This window comes from Rhipicephalus microplus, chromosome 6, assembly GCF_043290135.1.
Source record: "Rhipicephalus microplus isolate Deutch F79 chromosome 6, USDA_Rmic, whole genome shotgun sequence".
Lineage (NCBI taxonomy): Eukaryota > Metazoa > Arthropoda > Arachnida > Ixodida > Ixodidae > Rhipicephalus > Rhipicephalus microplus.
The window spans coordinates 191,256,501-191,262,500 of NC_134705.1; positions in this window are offsets into that span (position 1 = coordinate 191,256,501).

Here is a 6,000-nt window from a genome sequence, read left to right on the forward strand (position 1 = left end):
GCCTGGGACATCGTTTAGCAATGAGGGAAGGTGAGCCATGGCAAGATTGAACAGAAGAGGGGAGAGGACTGCTCCCTGTGGTGTTCCGCGCGTACCGAGGGGGTACGGTCCATGCTCCTTGTCTTGAATACGCAGGTATGTCTGCCGTTCTATGAGGAATTGGCGGACGTACCTAAAAGCATTATGCCCACAGTTTGTTTGTGATAGGTTGGTAAGGATGATGTCATGGGTAACGTTATCGAAAGCTCCCTTGAGATCTAAGGCGAGGACTACCTTGTCGTCACTGGGATGTTCGACCGGTTCGACAACGTCACGAGGGAGTTGCAGGAGGATGTCCTGAGCAGAGCGATGTGGGCGAAAGCCGTACATAGTGTCTGCAAATGTGTGTCGGGCCTCTAAGTATTCAGAGAGCCTGTCCCGGACCATGGCTTCCATAAGTTTCCCTACGCATGAGGTTAGGGAAATTGGTCTGAGATTGTCGATATTTACAGATTTGCCTGATTTAGGGATGAAAGTTACTAAGGCCGTTTTCCAATCGAGCGGTAGGGGTTCGCGCCCCTCCCAGATCTGATTGAAGTAGTCGAGGAGGTGAATGTACGCCGAGTCAGGGAGGTTGGCTAGGAGCCGAACCGTCACTCGATCCCGACCTGGCGCTGTGCCTCGTTTCATTTTGGACAGGGCCGCCTTCAGATGGTGGAGCTGAAAGCAACGATCCAACTCGGCGTTTTCCGTACCTGCATATGAATACGCCGGTCCGATGGGGTCCTGTTGGCTACAGAGATATTTGTCTCTGAGAGCCTGTGCCAATTTTTCCGCGTCACCCGCATTGGCGTGAAGCGCGCGCTGAAGGTGTTTCTGTGTTTCTGTGCGTGTTTGGCTAGGGTCAATGAGAGCCCTAAAGAGACGCCAGGTGTTGCGGCTTGACATCTGTGTGGCGGCAGTGTTGCAGCGCTCTACCCAGTTTGAGTCGGCGAGCTGGGCCGCGTACTCGTCGGCCTCTAGGGTGAGAGCCGCTATGCGGATTTTGAGCTGTCGGTTGTGTTTCTGTCGGCGCCATCGGCGCACTAGGCTGTGCCGAGCCTCCCAGAGATGCAGGAGGTGGTTGTCCACCGCCGGCGTGGCCTCTGAAAGTTGAACCGTGTGCTCGATTTTGTGGAGTGAGTTTACTAGATGTTGGGACCAAGTGTAGTATCCTTGGTGAGCTATGGAGGTCGGATTGGAGTATACCAAGCGAAATTTGGTCCAGTCTGGAAGTTTTGCTTGGTGGTGGGGACGAGTAAGGGGGTGTGTCCGGATTGTGGTAATGACAATGCAGTGGTCACTACCGAGGGTTTCCTCGGTATTGAGCCAATCTGCGTGTTTGATGTTTTTGGTGAGTGTGAGATCGGGACATGTGTCTCGGGTAACAGAGTTTCCAATGCGGGTTGGGTGTGTGGGGTCCGTCAGGATGGTTAGGCCCATGGTGGAAATGAGTTCCGCCAATTTCCGACCACGTCGTTCCTCCCGACGATAACCCCAGTGAGGGCTGGGGGCATTGAAATCGCCTACTATGACTAGTGGTTCCTTGCCTGCCACCGTGTGAGCTTTGCTAAAGATGTCGGCGTATGTTATGTTGGGCAGTTTGGGCGAACTGTAGATGTTAAGAATGTGTATGGATGGGTCCTGCTTCCTAAGAGGGAGGAGAGTCACCATAGCATACGAGTAAGCCGGGTTGCATTCGAGATCCACCAAACTGGCGGTGTAATTTCGATGCACGCAAAGTGCCGTTTGCGCGTCCCTTTGATACACGGTATAGTTTGTAAGGGCGGCGTGTTCGCCCGGTTCCTGTAGGGCCACTACCGCGGGTAATTGGGGATAGGTTTCTAAGTGGAGCCGGAGAGCAGCCCGCTTAGTGCGAGCCCGAAATCCCCGGCAGTTCCATTGGAGGATTGTGAAAGGGTCCGAATTAACGCGGGCGCGGCGCGATCTAGAGGCGTTGCCCGCCATCGTGGGTATTAGAATTTTGGGTAGCCTCCAGGAGAGCAGAGAGATCCAGAGGTGCTCCACCGCTCGGTCCGGGGCTTGCTGCTGATGTTGCAGTCAATATGGTAGGCTGCCTGTCAGCCTCAGCCCTTTGGGGAAGTGGCCGGGGCGTCTGAGGTTTATTAACCCGCTTAAGTTTTGGGGTGGTACGACGGGTGCTGGAAGCGAGTTGGGCAGCTGGGCCACTATCATGCCCGGGATTCTGGCGAATACGGTTTGGAGGGCGGCAGCCAAGCGATCCTCGATAGTAGTTACTATGGAGGCCACCTGGCCCTCCAGGCTATTTAGACGCGCCTCAATCGGAGCGAGGAGTGCCGTGGTGTCCCTTTGTTCCGAGGGGGCACTATCCATCGCTTCCGGCGCCTGCCCGGAAGGTGTCGAGTTAGATGGAGGCGGGCGGTTTGCGAGTGCCTCCATTGCACGGGTCAACGAGGCCACTTGGGCCCGGAGCTGTTTAATTTCGAGTTGTTCCCGTGTGGGGGCGGAAGAGGTTTGAGGTTTGGGTGGGTTCGAGGGGGTTCCGGATGGGGAGGCTGCCCCACCCGAGTCGCTCACCTCGGGTCCTTGTCGGACGCGAGCGGCCCATGTGGCATCCCCTTGGGCAGCAGGCTGGATTCCGGGTGACGGCGGGTGCGATGTAGGGGAGGCAGGTGGGCCCTGGCTCGAGGTGGACCTCGCGGCGGGAGGTCCGGCCGGGGTGGGGCCTCGCTTGGAGGGCCCGGGAACCCCCGCGCCAGGATGGGGGGGTGAAGGAGAAGGTTTGGTGGCAGGAGGCTGGGCCCCCTGCGGTGAAGTCCCGGTGGTCGGCCTGCTTGGCTTCCGTGTTCGCCGGCGTTTGCGTTTCTTGGAGCCGGTTTGGTTCTTCGGTAGAAGAGTGGATGGTTTTGGTGGTGGTGCCCTGTAACGTTCCTTACAGCACCGGTCCCCGGTGACGTGGGGTCCGGCGCATAGAGCACACTTCGGCATGCATTCGTGAGGTGCGCGAGCACCATCTATGAGTGGCACTGTGTTGCCACAGGTACCACAGAGGTCCGGTTTAGGGCCAGGGCAAGCGTCGGGTCGATGCCCAACTGAGCCGCACTGGTTGCAGGCTGGTACAGTTTTTCTGTATGGCTGCACCGGGATCAGCAGGGCGTCATAGGTGACGTACCTGGGCTTCACCTTTCCTGCAAAAGTGAGCCGCACCTTGTTGGAGGTGCCCAAACGCCGGATGTGCAGTATTTCGCCTTCCGGCCAGTAGAAGCGTTGGCGAAGTTCGGCTTCAGAATCAGAGTTGCGCACTGTCACCACTCCGTAGCAGGAGTCTTGGGTGTCCGCGCGGAGATACCCGAACAGGGGCACCGGTCCAACGGATGAGGGAACTGTCAGTTCACCAATTAGTTTGTCCGCAATAAGCGGATGTGGGGTGTAGGCCAGGATGAGGTTTTGGTCCTGCACCATCACGACTGTGACCAGCCGGTTCGCGTTCGCTCCGAGGTGGGCGATGAGCGCGCTGCCGGCGCCGTTCTCGGGGAAAACGGCGGTGAGGGATAGTTGTGTCCGTGCTTTCAGAACAACAACAAAGTCAGTTTCCTTCGGCTTCGGCAGAGGCCGAGGCTGCCACGAGGGCCGCCTCCTCCCCTGTTGCGGGCCCGCGGAGCGCGGCGCAGGCGGCGGAAGTGTGGAGGAGGAGCGGGCTGCCTCGTCGACAGCCGTGGTCGGGGAGGCCGCGATGGCGGACGCCGCCACTGCCGCGTCGCTCGCTCGCTCGCGTCTTGCCACCGCGGCAGCAAGCGCGGTGCTCTTAAATGTTTGGGGCAGCTCCGGCCTGCCGTCCGAGGTAGAGATTGTAGTCCACATCATGCTGTGGGGGTCGTATCCGGTGTTTAGGGCAAGCGTTGCCTGGTCAGCGCAGCTTGATAAATGGTACGGTCCTTATATTTACTTATCTATGCCTTTTCTAGTAAAACGCGCGCATACAGAATATATACGTGTTGTTATGGTGACTCAGATATGCGCAATAATTGCTTTTGAATTGAAAATCGCACAGGTATGAACGCTGAATCTTGAGCAACATTGGTGGGTATTGTGGGCGGGGTCGGCCGTTTGGCGTATCGACTGGTGCCGTTCAGAGTACCCGGCACCTTTAAGGGTGGAGAAACAGACAATTGTACAGACAGACAGACAGACAGACAGACAGACAGACAGACAGACAGACAGACAGACAGACAGACAGACAGACAGACAGACAGACAGACAGACAGACAGACAGACAGGCACAGACAGGCACAGACAGAGACAGGCACAGACAGACAGAGACAGGCACAGACAGACAGAGACAGGCACAGATAGACAGAGACAGACAGAGACAGGCACAGACAGACAGAGACAGACAGACAGAGACAGGCACAGACAGAGACAGGCACAGACAGACAGGCACAGACAGACAGGCACAGACAGACAGGCACAGACAGACACAGAGAGACAGAGACAGACAGAGACAGACAGACAGACACAGACAGGCACAGACAGACAGACACAGACAGACAGACACAGACAGGCACAGACAGACAGACAGACAGACAGACAGACAGACAGACAGACAGACAGACAGACAGACAGACAGACAGACCAAAATATTTGAGTCGAAGAAAAGTGGTCAATACCTCGGACTGCTTGAATGAAGTACGCGCGGATAACAAGTATCGACAGAAAATTGCAACCGAAGGGAGGATCAGGGGCGCAGCCATGTTGCTGGAAATTGTCACGCTGGCTTTCGAACGACAAGCGATCATTTCTAGTTTTTTTCTTATTGCAGAAATGCGCGACGTGCCAAGCGATGGCGACGAATGTGCCTCCGCGACAGCAAATCCTGTCGTTTGTCGCTGACGCCAGAAAATCGCGTGCATGCGGTTGGGCCGTAACAGTCGACGTGCGCTTTACTTAAGAAAAAAAAATTTAATGGTGCGGATTTTGCAGTGGTTGTGTCTGCCAGCGGCAATGACGAAAAAAAAATTCCTGTTGCATCAGGTTTGGCAGCCGCCCACCTTTGGTGTTTGTCGGAATCGATAACACAACGTTGTAATCATGAACAGCAATGATATGCGGATTGTACAACACCAGCTGACCACGCTGGTTTCGTAAGTAGACACACGTCTAGACAAAGAGACGTGTTGAGAAGTAGGGAATACATACGCGCGACACGCGGAAGACGGAAGTGTGACCAGTGCAATAGAAAAGTCTTCTTGAAAACAGTTGAAAATGTAGAATAAGGGAGGAAGGAAGAAAAATAGGAGGAAAAGAACTGCAGGGAGGTTAACCAGCCTATAGGCGGCCGGTTTGCTACTATACAGCGGAGCCAGTAGCTAAGTGTTCATTTTAAACGTCGGGGAGCGCAAGTACGCAAGTGAAGACTCTACAAATGCCGAGTAACAATGCACTGCACAGCCGCAGAACACGGCAAAAGAAATCACGCACGAAAGCTTATTCGCCGCATGCGCAGGCAATAGACGAACACATCCACCTGCACTTGGGGGGGGGGGGGGGGTCTACGTGATAAATAACTGTTAAGGCATGTCACTTCTTTAAGTGGAAAATCGGCGCTCGTCTGCGTTTCTTCCTATCCTTTGTTTCGCTGGTAGTATAATGGACCACCTACTCGCCCAAAGATTGGTTCTCTTTATGCGAAGTCAACTATGGTCGACTCACTCATTTGGCACTGTTATCGATATGGTGTCTACTTTTCCTTGCATCCGCGTTTGCAGGCACAGTCGCCTTTGAGGAACAGTTGAAATGTCGTTTAACCTATCCTGTTGTGCGTTTCACAAGAAATACAACTTTCCAGGAAGTGTGACGGCGTTGAAAATTGTAGTCACAGCCAACTGCCTCAGTTGTCCAAGTATACTCTTCGTCGTTGTTCGGTCCAGCAAACTCTTGAAGCGCTGCCATTCGTGGTTTTAGGAATGAGCAGTTGCGGCACATGCATGCATCGACGAGAGG